General features: G+C 39.7%; 1 pseudogene; it reads right to left on the bottom strand.

Annotated features, from left to right (window-relative positions):
- The window catches only part of LOC102891565, a 13,438-nt pseudogene extending 5,856 nt beyond the window's left edge, over nt 1–7,582 (bottom strand).
- Between the last annotated feature and the right edge of the window lie 7,878 nt (nt 7,583–15,460).

The following is a 15,460-nucleotide window of genomic DNA, read 5'->3' as shown; positions in this document are numbered from 1 at the left end:
AAAGAGTTCCCACTGGACTAAGGAAAACATCTTCTGCCTGCAGCCTGCAAATCTACTTTAGATGAGAATCTCATAATTTGGAGATTGGCAGTGCTAGAAAAGATAAATCTGTTCTCCAAATGGGAGTAGTGGCTGCCAAGCAGTACCTGAGAAGATAAGACTGATGTCCTGGGCCTTTCCTAAGCTCTTTTCTTTATAAATCACCACTTGACACAGGAAGTGAGGTCTGAAAAGTGTTCTCTTCCCACTAGAACCTTTTGTTTCCAATTGTCTCAAGTCAGTAAACATTAAGTTGAAGACCAGAGAAATAAGAGGACAGAGGCCAAAGGTCATAGAGGAGGATTTTCATGTTTAAAGATGATGGATGGATGGATGGATAGTTAGATAGATAGATAGGTAGATAGGTAGATGTAGATGCAGATATAGATGGATATATATATATGTGTGTAATATATATATATTTATTTATATATACATATATGCATGCTTTGGCTGTGGTTACTCAAACACAGGATTGAAGAGGAGGCAAATAGATGGGAAACGTACATTTCTTAAGGGAATTCTGTCATCAAAATGAAATTATAAGAACCTGGCAAGCAAAACTTATCCTTTTTCAACCCCATGCTCCTGAACACACAGAACAGAAAGGGCATCTTTCCCAAAGTTCACTTCAGTTATGGTTAAAGAGGATAATAAGAGGAAGTTATCTCCAAAAAAAGATGGAACCTGGACCACAGCACAATCAAAAAGGGAGTTCATCCCAGAGAGTGAGCTGACCAAATAAGGGAATTGCTGGCTGTCACGGAGGGATCCTGGCCACTCCTGTCTAGCAGGATCTGGAATTTGCTGTGGATCTAATATTCGCAATAGCTTTGATGTGCTTCCCATTCTTCTCTTTCCCATATGGAAGTTTTATTTTGTATCTTCACTGCTATTGTATATGGGATATGTTGTGGAAGGACAACTTGCCTTTTAGTTAGTAGGTTACTGGACTGTGAGGATTCACCTCATAGGATTAATGGAACTGCATATTGGGTAAAGGTTCTGGCTTTTGAGATGGATGCAGTATCTAGATGAGACTTTGGAACTGTCCCCATTAGGAAAAGAGTAGATTTCACACATGGCAGATGGATAGCCAAGAGGGTGGACTGTGGCGGTCACTGCCTTCTTTCTACCTAATAACCATTATCTTTTCCTGCTTTACTAGCAGAACCTTGAATTTGTTGGGGAAAAAAGTTTTCTGGCCAGTGAAACATAAGCAAAACTGCCAATGATATCTGGAAAAGCTTTGCCTTCTGGTTACAGATGTCACTCCTCTGTCTTTTTTACTTATTTATTCTTCTCTCACCTGGAACCAGTTGGAAACTTGAACATTCAGGAAAGAATGGAGAGCATTGGAAATGGTAAATATATGAATAATTGTTAAAGACTACTTTTTGCTCTTGGTTTCCTTAGAATGTATATGGCTATTTAAAAATAATGTGGGTTTTTCCTCTGGAATATTCTAAGGTTTAAAGGTTTGGTAGTTTCTCTTGTGAATCCATCCGGACCTTGTGATGTTCAGTACATGGTGAAATCTCATGCCATCCCACTTTTTCCCATTCAGGACATCGATCATCCCTTTGTCCAGTGTCTCTACACTATATATGATCCTCGCCTGTTAGTCACTTAGTAGCTGTCTTGGTTATCAGATAAATTATCAGAGAGAGAAAGACTACATTTACATACCTATTATCACAGTAGATTGTTATAATTCTTCTATTTTATTATTAGTCATTATTGTTAATCTCTGTATCTAATTTTCAAATTAAACTTTATCACAAGTATGTATATACAGGAAAAGCATAGTATATATGGGATTCAGTATTATCCACAGTTTCACCTGGGGGTCTCGGAAAGTATTCCCCATGGATAAAGAGGGACTACTGTATTGAGAACAGATTGCTGAGAGCAAGCCTGTTAGGAGATTACTGCAATAATCCATGTGAGAGATGTTGATGGCTGGCCCAAGACAGGGCAGTGAGAGGTGATGAGAAGAGGCTGAATTCTGAATGTATTTTGGAAGTTGAGCTGACAGAATATGTTTCCTGACCAATGAGATGTGAGGAAAAGCAAGACAACAGGATGACGCCCAAAATGTTGGCCTGAGCAACTGGAAGAATTGAGTTGCCCTTAACTTCCCATTGACCAGAATTTAGTCACATGGTATAGTAGGCCAAATTCTAAGAATGCTCTCAATGTCCCTTGCCCTTGTACAATCCCTTCACCTCTGATGTGATCTATATGATCTGTATGATCTCACTCCTCTGTTTACATTATATGGCAAAAGGAAGACTATCCAGGTGGGCCAAATTTAATCACAAGCCCTGTAAAAGCACTTTTTTCTTCTGGCTGGTGGGCAGAAAGGGAAGTCAAAGAGACTCGAAGCATGAGAAGTACTTGCTGTACTGATGCTGCTTTAAAGATGGAGGGGCCTGCAGGAGAAGGAGTCCAGAAAGCCTCTAGAAGCAGAGAGCAGTCCCCAGCTCACAGAAAGGAATGAGACCTTAGATCCATAGTCACAAGGAACCGAACTCTGCCAGCAATTGAGTGAGTTTAGAAGCAGTTTCTTCCCCAGAGCTGCCAGACAAGAGCCCAGCCCAGTGAACACCTTGATTTCAGCCTTGTACAACCCTGAGCAGGAAACCCAGCCAAGCCCAGGCTTCTGATCTATGGAATTCTGAGATAGTAAATTCTGAGATTGTTTTAAACTCTTAAGTTTGTGGTAGCTGGTTATACTGCAATAGAAAAGGAATACACATGGCTACACGTAACTCTTAGGGAGGTTTGAAAATGGTGTTTTCAGCTGGGCTTTCATGTGCATTGTTAAATTTGGGGAGGTCTATCATGAAAGAAAGAGAAGAATGAGTACTGGAGGGGATGATAAGATGCTCTTTCTCACTCCGTAAACCTTCATTATCCAATACTATGGACACTAGCCACATGTGGGTATTGAGCACTTGAAATGTGGCCAGTCCAAATTGAGATAACCTATAAATGTAAAACACCCACTAGATTTTGAAGACTTAGTATGAAAAAAAGGAATTTAAAATATCTCGCTAAGTATACTTTATATTTATTACATTTTGAAATATTTTTGATATATTGGATTAAATAAGATATGTTATTAGCCTAAATTTCAACTTGTTATTTTTTACCTTTAAAAAATTGGTTATATTTGTAACTTAAAATTTTAAATTACATATGTGGCTCATAGTATAGTTTTATTGGACAGTGCTGCTGTGGACTTGTTGCAGAAAAGCTCCAAAATCAGACCAGCGAAAAAACAAGCAGTAACTTGGAGAGTTGGAGAATTCAGGTTTATTATATGCAGTCCCAGAGGAGCTAGTGCTCTGAAGATCTGGGCCCCGAGCTTAGTTGCAGCATTCCTTATATAGAGACTTTTTACACAAGCTGATTGGTTCATTTGAACTCAGACCATTACAAACAGCGAGTTGCTATGGTTGCAAGTAGTAACATTGGTAACATGTTGAGAAGGGTAGGAGTTGTTATGGGTTAAAGCTGCAAAGTGTTACAGAGTGTGGGAGTGGCTAAGGGGTACAAAACAGTTACATTTGTAGAGCAAAGGCAAGTGAGCCTTCGCAGCAAGCATATTTACAGAAGCAGAACAAAAGCTGATTAGCTTTTAATGAAAGTTCCTCTTCAGATTCTTGTATGTCTCAAATTTTTTTACATGTAACAAATTGAATTTTTTAAAAAGTTTATTTTCATTCAACACTATGGATGTAAAAGGCAATGTTCCCATAAGAAATAATGGCAAAGAAAGGAGTTCTTACACTCAGCAAACCTGTTTACCCAGACTACCTTAATACATTAGTCGATGCATGCACATGTATAGGAGGAGAGGCTGGTGGAGAGATTGGAGGGTCTAGGAAGGAAAGGAAGTTTAGGACATTAGAAGACCGCCATCATGGGGATAGAGATGGTGTTATACCTTCATGATTCGTCCTTTGAGGCTGGGCACACCACGGTCCAAAATAAAATATAAGTTCTAGTAGCAAAGAGGGAGGGATGGCTGTAATGTAGATAGATTTCAAAACCTACCATTATGGAAGGATAAAGAAAATACCATCTGTCACAGCGCAGCCTCTCCAGGACCTATATGTACTTCCCTCTAGTGGTCGATAGTGGCACTTCGGCTAGGTGGATCAGAGTGCTCTATTTGTCCCACCTCCACCACCCAGTTCCAAACCACCATCATCTCAGGCAAGAACTATCCTAAGAGATTCCTAATTGGTCTCCATTCTTCCACTCCTGTCCACCAGAATGATCTTTTAAAACCTTCATCAGATCAAGTTACTCCTCTGCTCAAAACTTGGGAGTAACTTTCCTTATCACTAAGAATTAAAGCTGAAGTCCTCACTACCCCTACACCGTGACTCGTCTACCCTTTACTCACTCCACTGTAGCCACACTGGGTTGCATGCTCTTCCTCTGTAGGTTTAACAGCAAGCATGCTCACCCCTTGCATTTGTTATCTCTTCCACCTGAAACACACGGCTATGCTCAAATGTCTTATCACCTTGTCACTCTAAATAAAAAATACAGCCTCCCTCCCACCATACCACATCCCCCTCACCTGGATTAATTTTTTTCCATGGCATTTAACATCATCCGACATATTGCATTGCCTATTCACTTGTTATGTGTATATTATATATTTATTACCTGTGTCCCCCTACTAGAATATAGACTTTAAAATGACAAGAATCTTGTCTGTTTTGTTCACAGCTGTATACCCAGCATCTTGACTAGTGCTTAGCATGTAGTAGGTGCTCAAAAATATTTCTTGGATAAATAAAGCAAGATCTGAACAATGAACAGACTTTCTATGGCCTTCATTGTTTCACTCTTGTATATCAAAATTTGATGTCACACAAAGATCAACTCCACAAATTTATATAAAATTAATAAAATTCCGATTATAATCCCCACAGATTCCTTTTTAATTGGATTAAATTATCTTAAAATTCATTTGAAAAGCATGAAGTACCCGTGGATTCACGTGACTCACCAGATATCATATGACACTATAAAGCTACCATAATAAAATCCACATGTTATTGGCATAGGAATAGACAAACAAACCAGTGTGACAGACTAGAAAATCTAGGAATAGCTATCTCTTTAAAAGAATATAACACATGAAAGGTGAAATTTTAATTCAGTGGGAAAAGGATAATTATATAATAAATGGTGTTAGTATTATACTAGGAAACAATTGGACCCCCATTTTATACCACTTACAAAAGTAAATGCCAGACAGATTAAATGCTGAAATGTAGTTGGTACTTTTAGAACCCTAAAAAAAGTTCAAATATTGTTAATTTTGTCCTCACACCTCTATGAAGGCATATTACTGATTTCATCAAGTCAGAATTTATAGTGCACATTCTTAATTCCTTTCCTTTAAAATATCCCATTTCATGGCTGGGCCCAGGCAGAGTGAGGAGAGAGTCCATGTGGGAAGAGGGGGATTGGTAGTGGTTAAGAGTGAGGTGTGGGAGCCCAAGCACAAGGTGGGTTTCCACGAGAAAATGGGGACGCGGCAGTAGCCACTCAGCTGGGAACGTCAGAGTCCTAGCCAGGTGAAGAGGCAGGGGAGGGCAGTGGCAACACAGAAGATACAAAGGGACTGATCAAATAAGTAAATGCAGTATTTTGAGGACAATGAGATAATGGGAGCCAGGTTTCTCAGTATCAGAGTAAAAGGACAAAGACCGTAATGGAGAAATTAGGAAAACCTTGCGGTGTTGCATTGGAGTAGGAATGGTTTTCATTCAATATAAGTAGGTAATGATGTTCGTGTAAGTGTATGCGTGTATGTATGTATACAACATGTATTTCCTAGATCTGTCCTCCGAGTGACTGGAAGCAGTGACACCCTAAAGCAAGGAGCCCACTTAGCACCGAGATCTTAGATTCCGAGTGCTAAGAAGCCTGGCAGAGACTATCTAAATCGAATAAACAAGTAATCAAAGTTAACATCACAAGTAATGCAACAAATTGAAATTGTGCCCCATCTGATTAGTTACAAGTGGAAGAACACAGAATCACTTCTGTGATTTCCTGCCAAAGTGCATGACTTGAATCTTGGCATGAGGATACAGTAGACAAACCCAGATTGAAGGATTTCTGGAAAACAACTGGCCTGTCATCAAAAGTGGTCATGAAGGTCAAGGAATGATGGAGGATATGCTCCAGACTAAAGAAACTAAAGAGGGATGAAAACTAAAAGAAAGGTATGATCCTGGGTTGGATTCTTTTGCAAGAACATTGTAGGGACAGTTGGTGAAACTTGAATGGGATCTGTGGATTAGATTGAAGTATAATTGTCAGTGTCCTGGTTTTGATGGTTGTAGATGGTTAGGTAAGAGAATGTTGTTGTTTGTAGATAATATACACAGTAAAGTGATTGACAGGGTGACATACTCTTGCTGGCGACATACTCTTAAACGGCTCAGGACAAAAATGTTCTTTGCACTAGTCTTACAATTTTTTATAAGTTTAGAATTATTTCAAAATAAAAAGAAAGGGGGAAAAAATCTTTTTTTAACCATTAATACAATGTGGGAGGGGGTGAACATAAGTATATATTGTTGTCCATTCCATGTAAATGCAATTTTTTTCTGACCCTTTTTTTCTGATTGGAATAGAAAAGAACACATTTTCCAAATCGGTTGTTGTATAGCACACACCTGAAGCCAAAGTGACCTCTCTAGCAAAGATTCCACATCTGGCACAACTGCTGTGATCAGGGCTATAGTACCTGGTTGAGCCCGTAGTAGGCTATACTCACCCTCCAGGATCCATGTGGGCTCTGCAAGGGTGAGAATGGTGAATTAAATAAGGACAATGAAAACTGCCATCCTGCTTCTTTTAGATCTTTAAGGATGAAACTAATATCTGTTACCCTACTCCCAATACTTTTCTACGTTGACCCCCAGGGGTAAGCCAATCCCAATTACACAATCAGGGATTGGGAAATGACTACTGAGTGGGTCCAAGGACCCAGTGGACCCAAATAAGCCAAACCTAAGACAGGATTCCACTTATTACCTGGCTCCCATGTGCCTCCAGTTCCAATGGAAGGGAGCAGATGACACTTCAAGTCTCCAGTATAAATGTCAACACAGATCCTGTGTCCAACAGACCTTGATATGTCCTTTTCAAGTGCAGTTACCCAAATAAATGGCCATAGGTCTCTTTGGGAAAGGACTAGGGGAATCATTGCCATGTATTTTTGCTATAGTGTTGAGGTCCTTTCTCCTAGGGACCTGGCCACCTCTTCAGTCATGGGATTCCAGGTCTAAAAACTAATTCAAGTCGGAGCAAGGGATTATGACTTTTATTGGGGCTCTTGCCTTCAGTCTTCCAGTCACCTATCTTTAATTTCTTCTGAAGTAGTACCTTGACAATTGCCCATCTATTTTGCCTCTAGGTACGTTTTGCTCTATTAACCATCTCCATAACTTTCTATGGACCAGGTCCTCCTGGCTGCCACTCCAGCCTTACCAGCCATTATGATAATTACCATTCCTTACCTTCTGGAAGTTAAGCATGACCACTTTATCTTTATTGTTTCGGGGTCTCATTATCCCCATTGCTATCAGTGATATTTTAACAGTCTCTTTTATCGTCAGTCTTGGTCTACGGAAGAGAGTTACCACTTAACTCTTTAGAGATTCTGGCAGGCCTCACACCAGCAAATTCTTTACGGTCTTGGGAAATAGAGTGTCTTCTGAGCCTTTCCATAACAATCTTACCTGGCAGGTCTTCTGATTATCCATAGTGTATTCCAGCACTATGGATACGGCAGAGTATCGCATTGACCCACTTCCCCGAGTCTTTTAATCCCACCTCCATATTAGAGATCCACACCTGTGAAAGGAAGGATGCAAAAGCAGGACTATGCAGAAGGAAAGTCAACCTGTGCCAAGGACTCAACAAAGTCTCAGCCCATCAGCAGGTCACTCTGGAGTGAGAAGTCCCATTATAGTTGCCCAGCATCAAGTCTACATGGCTGGTCCTTATATCCCAACTTTGGTCAGTCACCAGATGCAAACTATCCCAGGAAGGACACGATCTCAGGCAGAACAGCCTCCTGAGTATTCCATTGTATGATCACACCCCAATTTGTTTGTCTGTTGTAACACAGATAGACACTTAAAGTTGTTTATAGGTTTTAGCTATTATGAATAGGGCTAATATGATTATTTTTGTTTGTGTCTTCTAGTATTCTCATGTGTGCATTTCTGAGGGTATATACCCAGTAATTAAATTGCTAAGTTATGTATATTTAGTTTTACTAGGAACTGCCATAGTTTTCCAATTGGTTGTACCAGTTTAACTTCTCAGGAGCATTGAATGAGTGTTCCAGTTTTTTTACATCCTCAACAACAAGATATCATCGGTCATTTTAATTTTTGATATTGTGGTTTTAATTTTTCTTTCCTTGATGACTAATGAGGTTGAAAACTTTTCATGTTTATCAGTCAGTTGCATATTCTCTTTTGTGAAGTGCTTGTTTATATCTTTTGCCCTTTTCTTAATTGAGTAGTCTGGTTTTTTTCTTATTGAATTTTAATATTATAGTATGTATATATATTTTCCAAAGGGTGTTTAATTCTGTACTGCAGATAGCCTGAGTTTGCACCAGAACCCAAAGGGCCCTTCTGTGACTTGCCACAAATTACATATACAACATTTTCTCCCATCTCCCATACACAAACACTTGTGTATGTGTACATGTGTGTATGTGTGTGTGTTCTTGATAATTGTCCATTGTTGAATATATGTATTGCAAATATAAATTCTGTTTTTATAATGTATACTATATAATATAAATACATAATTATTTCCTGAACCATTTGAGAGTAAACTGTAAATATGATGCCCTTTTACTCCTAAATATTAGAGTATATATTTCCTAAAACAAGAACATTCTCTTACATTAAAATACCACAATTGGGTTAGGTATGTGCACACTTTCTACTCTGGAATAAGATTTATAAACTTTCCCCTTGGGTTTGTATCATTTCCAAAAGAGCACTGTTGCATTAGCTTTTACCTGAAATAGAGAGAGAAAAGCCATGTGGTTTAGCAGATGCTTCGAAAGGGATAGGGATGGGAGAATGATGACAGATACCAACTGGGAAAGGGACAGAAGATAGCTATGATGAATGCTATTATCTTTATGTTTGTCACAAACCATTCTTGGGTTTCTCCATACATTGATTTTGTCTGACCCTCTTGTTATTTCTCTTGAAGATTTGATTAAGTTCAACCCTATTCTGTCAACTGTTCTAGTTTCAGTGGAATCTTGTATTTCTGGTTTATTATAACAAGAAATCATGCTCTTGAATCCAAAATATAGCATGATTATAAAATCCAAAAAATAGCATTGATACAATAATACTTTCTAACCTAGAGCCCTTATTCAGATATCATCAACTGTCTCAATAATGTTCTTTAAAACAAAGAACAAATGTATTTTTTCAGTTCAGGACCACATATTGCATTTAGTTGACAAGTCTTGAGTTTCCTTGAATCTGGAATAATACCTCAGTCTTTCTTTGCCTTCCTTTACCTTGTCACTTGAAGAGTGCAGGCCAGATATTTTGTACAAAGTCCGTCAATTTAGGTTTATTGGTTTTTTCCCTCATGATTAAATTTTTGTGGCAGGAATGTCACAAATATGATGCTCTGTTCTTCTCAGTTCATTAAATCACGAGGCACATAGTATCTACTTGTCCCATTACTGGTGATGTTAACTCTGATCCCTAGGTTAAGGTGGTGTCCGCCAGTTTTTCCATTATAAAGTTATTCTTTAAAAATTAAATAAAGCTATTCTTTGTCCTTTTGTAATTAATAAGTATCATGTGGGGAGATATTTTTACTCTATATCTTATTCCTCATAAAATTTTCACCCTCTGGTTTTAGTATCCATTGATGCTGTTACTAATTCTTTTAATTGAAAAAGTATACATGACCCAATGGTTTTTAAAAATCAAAACAACATAGTGAATATAATGAACAGTAAGTCTTCTGAGATCAGATCCTCAGACTCCTTTCTCCTGTTACCTGTTTTTCATGTGTCCTTGTAGCACAGACTGTGGCACGTGATACTGAAAACCCATTTCACTTTCTTATTCCTGGATCTGAAGGATGACAATATTTCCTACCCTGCCTTGCAGTGAAACTGGACTCATGAATATTGTTCTGGCTCAAGAGCTAAGAACAGAAGTGATATGTGCCCTCATGGGCCAAAGCATTTAATGCCAGTGTACAACTCCCTAGCTCTCTTCCCTTGCTATAGCAATTGTGAAGTCCGTGGCTTTAGATGGTGGAGCCACGAGGTGGGTGCCTGGATTCCTAAGTCACCACATGGAGAAGAGCAGCTCTGAAGGGTAGCCCATCTCACATTGGACATGCGTATACACAAGAAATATCAGCCTTTGCTGTAGTAAGTGACAGATATTTCAAGTTTAATATGTTACTTCAGCATGTTTTAGCCAACCCTGATAAAGTTTTCTGGAAATGTTCCTCACATATTAAAAATATGCATAACTCCGTTGTATGTATATAGACAAATTATGCAATATTCTGTAACTTCCTTTTCTTACCTAACAACATCTTTGAGATTTTTCTACATCAGAATATAAAGCTCATTTTTCTTAATATTTAGAAAGTGCTCTATTATATAATGTACTTTAATACATTTAGAAGGTATGTTTCTTTAATTTAAATTTCTTGACTAGGTACTACATACATACAGTTCAAAATGAAAACAGTTCAAAAGAGTGTATGTGAAAAATTCTCCCTATCACAGCTTCCCTGAGCCAACACACTTCCCACCAAAGGTAACCAATATTACCTGTTCTATACATATACTTCCAGAGGTATGTTATACACAGGATGTTTAAATGAACCTCAGTTAGTCTCAGGTTTGGCTGAGACCCAAAAACAATAAAGTCATATTCAGAGTTAGATGTAAATCCACTAATACAGGATTTGCAATCAGAGATTGTAGAGAAACAATTTTTCACCCTTAGTTCACCACCTATCTCTGGCCTACAAAAGGTGTTGGAGAGACCAAAAAAGAAGGAAGGTTAAAGATTTTTAGAGAAAGCTATTGGTGTCTTGAATCATTGCCACCACCCTAATCTCACCATAAGGGGTGTCTGCTCTCACCTTACACTGATATAAGGAGCTTTACTAGAATCCCACAGCAGCACATAATATGTGTGTTCCTTCCAATTTGAGAGACACAGTGACCAATGTCTCTGAGTTATGCCTGGGACATGGTGAAGGGTGAAGAGCTGGCTCTGGCATCCCGTCGGGTAGAGATAGGGCTATGATTGGGATGTAGCAGCACTCCCAACAATGGGTCAAACGAATATGTTTCCATCCATAAAAGAGCCCCGAAGAAGTACTGTCTTGGATCCTGTTCAAGAAAGCTGCCTAGAGAAGTGAATGGATTTTAGCAGAGGAAGGTGGAGGCATATCACCAGATGCTCAGAGAAAGAACTGTAAACAAACAACTGTAAAAGCAATGCATTCATCTATGTGAAAGTAACTGCAGCAATGATGTCCCTAGTAATGGGAGGAGGGAGCTTTAAAGAACAGGAATACAGCTCTCATTTCACCCCCCAAAAAGAGTAAGCCTTAAACATCTAGAAACCCCAGAGAATGCGGGTGCCCCTTAAGACAGTACTAGTCAAGTATAAACTTTACTGTCACCCTTATTACTTCTTCCATATGTTCCGAACTTAACGGGCCTTATGATTGTGTGAGTTCACTCACTGAAAAGGGTGTCTGGCTGCAGGTGCAAATGGGAGCTGAAATCTAGCTGGCTTTCCACTCTCCAAAACATTCGCCCTGGCAGAGAGTTGTGTCTACTTGGAGGAAGAGTTGCCTTTTTCTACTTGAGGAAGAGGTGCAATTCTCTCACCATGGGATTGCATCCACCCAAAAGGGAAACCTTTCTCTAATCTACACAAAGACACCAGATGGACTGGCAGCCCCTCAGTTTAGAGGGATCAGAGACAGTAGTTAGCAAGATGAGGAAGGAGTGGAAGCACTGAATGAGGAAGGAGTGGAACTGGTCATCACTCCTTTTCCATAGGTGACCCACTTCATAGAGGCCTAAGCTAGGAGAGAGGGAGAAGCCTCAGTTTTAAATAAAATTTAAAGTGATGACTATTAGAGATGGCTCGGCATTTTGGTTACATAATTGATGCTGTTTGGGAGACTATGATGATGGGAGGACTTTTTATATATGAGTGATCAGCAAAATTGAGGAACTTAACCAAGGTTTCATCTAAGGGGGCGAGGAAAAACTAGCACCAGAGAATGAATTAATGGGCCAATGGAAGACAAAAATTAAGACACTTTCTGATTTATACCCTGTCGTGGAGACCTCCAGCTCTCTACTAATATACCTTTTCTCCTTTAGGCACAAAGCTAGGCTATATTTCCGTGTCCTATGCAATTTGATATAATCTTTAGACTAATTCTCTCCTATGGAATGTGAGATGGGTTGGGTTTAATCTGATGAATAGCATTTCCAGCACTGGCTTATTAAATACCCCCAGGCCTTTTGAGCCATGTTTCTCTTGCTCGGGCCCACTTCCACGTCTGAAAATGTACTTTCCCTTCTAATAAAACTTTTCTACTGTAAAAATTACATACATACATACATACATACATACATAAAAATAAACCCCACCATCACCCCTGCCATAAAACTCTTTTCTTTTCTCTTCTGCCAGATGGATGCAGATGGTGACAAGGGCACAAAAGATGACAGACAGAAAAAACCTGGGCCCATGAATGATGGCAAGAATGAAAGCTGCCCCACCAAGTTAACACCTGTCCAAGACTACTATGTGAGCAGGGGAAAAAACCCTCTATTTTATTAAGTCATTATATTTTAAATTTGCTTGTATTAAAGGAATCATAATTCTTTCAAATCTAAAAAATAAAAAATAAAAATAAACAAAGGTAGAAATTATTTCTTGCCAAGCAAGAGAGAATCACAAGGAAACATGTAGTCTCTGTAAACAAAGATAGGGTAGAAGATAGGGTTTCTGTAGGGCTTGGGGAAAACGTGAGGTATGGGTTAAATATAAATGATTGCCTTTGATTGGCTCAAAGTTAAGTGGGGGTTAGACTGTAATTAATGAGTTCAAGAGCACACCTATTGAAGCAGGGTTTGGTATTTGTGGGTGATTCAGCCCAAGACTGATAAAATCCTCTTTAAGTCCAAGGTCCATGAGTTTAGTTCCTATGTTTTCTTCTATGCATTTTATTGTTTCAGATCTTATATTCAGTTTCTTAATCTATTTTGAGTTAATTTTGGTAAGTGGTGATAGACAACAGTCTAGTTTCATTCTTTTGCAGGTGGCTTTCCAATTTTCCCAGCACCATTTATTGAAGAGGCTTTCCTTTCTCCACTTTGTTTTGGCTTTTTGTTGAAAATTATTTGCCCATATAAATATGGGTTTACTTCTGGACTCTCGAATCTGTTCCACTGGTCCGTGTGTCTGTTTTACTGCCAATACCATGCTGTTTTGATTACTGTAGCTCTGTAATATAATTTGAAGTCGGGCAGAGTGATGCCTCCAGCCTCGTCCTGTTTTTCTCAGGATGGCTTGGGTGATTCGGAGTCTTTTGTTCTTCCACACAAATCAGATGAATTTTTGTTCTGTTTCTTTAAAAAATGCCGATGGGATTCTGATGGGGATTTAAAAATGCTGATGGGATTCTGATAGGTAATATGGTCATTTTTTTTTTTACAAACACCTGTATTATTGCAGACATTTCAGGCACACATACATGGAAGATGCTGTATTGTAATTTTATACAGGATGGTTTAAGAGGCAACAGGCATCTACCTCTCTCCTGCACTCCCACCCCCAAATACACAGTAGCTTAGAAATCAGTCTCACTGAAATCTCCTCAGTATGCTGTCCTGTCAAACAGCACATCATCCAGCTCTGTGCCCAGTACAGCCAGACAACCTCCAGGGATATGAGGAAGTCTTTGGCCTCCATCCCTAGTACAGGAGAGAAGGAGTGGTACAGGTCAGGCATAGCTGCGGTGCCCTCATTAATCCTAAAACCCCTAACAGGGCACCACCGAAGTCCTGGGTTTGGTTCTAGCCTGTGGTTGCTACCTTACCACAAGGTCTCGAGGCAAGGCCTTTATCCCCAAAACTGAGGAGCATAAACTGCACCAATAGCTAAGACTTCTTGGAATTTGAAGAAGACGCGCGGCAAGGGAGGGAATAAAAGGCTTAAACATACCTTAAGGAAAGGTGTGAGGGGTGAGAAATCCTAAAGTACAAATCCTTCCAAACTCAGATGGCTTTCTGTCATAGCTCTATATCTATATTTCAACCCAACCAGGCCTGAATCTGGCTGGCTGTTCTGGACACTTGCCTTTGAGCAATGATATCTAAAGCAGTGTACAGGATCTGAGCTCCCCTCTTCTTGGATTGGGGTTTGTGAGGCACTCTGAATATAATCTTGACCCTTCTGGAGAAAGAACAGGCCCCTCTTCCTCAAAGCTCTGCTCATCCTTGGTTTTGCTGGGTCCTTCGTACAGAGGTCCTAAACCTGATGTGCCATTTTTGCCAAGGCCTCTCCATCTTCAGTGGGATTCTGGGTCATCTCTCCCATATTAGAACCCTGACCCTACCCACTGTAGAGGTCACAGGTGTCAGAACTGACTGCAGAGGCTTCAGTGCAAGGGAATCTTCAGGCCAGACCTGAGCTCTCCCCGTCTGCAGCTTACTTTCTCAAGACCGTATGGGCTGAGGAAGGGAATGCTACCCTACGCGGCTTCGGAGAGAAGCTAGATGGAAGTGCTGCTTCTGCAGTTTTCTCCTTGCAATAGGTATTGCTGAGTTGGGAGAGATGTGGGAGGGTGAGACATGAGAAGCCAATGGGGCAGGGTTGTTATTGATGCCCAGCCAACTATTAAACTAATTAAAACAATTTAAACTGTTAAGAAAACTTTTGTGGTTTTATTGTATCATGAGGCATTGAAACATCCAAGCAAATCAATATCTGGGCGATGAGACAGCTGCTTTCTTCTTCATTTCTTTGGGTTACTAGAGCAACTTGTCAGTAGATTTAAAAAAAAAAAAAGACAACCTTTTGCATGACTTAAGTCTTTCCAAGGCATGCGCTGATACAACACAAACTTCTGTCAGATGCAACTAGTCTAGCGTCCAAACATCATGCACAATACCTCAGTAGAAGCAGCGCACTGCGCCCACTAACACCGCAGCCCTGCTCATTTGTGTATGATATTTGGAGCATCCAGAGGAGTATGAATAGTTTTGGGAAGAGGAGGGAAGAGAAAACAGCATGAATGCCTGGCTGGGAGGAGG

The sequence above is a fragment of the Pteropus alecto genome, unplaced genomic scaffold (assembly GCF_000325575.1).
Source record: "Pteropus alecto unplaced genomic scaffold, ASM32557v1 scaffold38, whole genome shotgun sequence".
Classification (NCBI taxonomy): domain Eukaryota; kingdom Metazoa; phylum Chordata; class Mammalia; order Chiroptera; family Pteropodidae; genus Pteropus; species Pteropus alecto.
The sequence above is the reverse complement of the archived record's forward strand: the minus strand, read 5'-3'. Positions and strand labels throughout refer to the sequence as shown.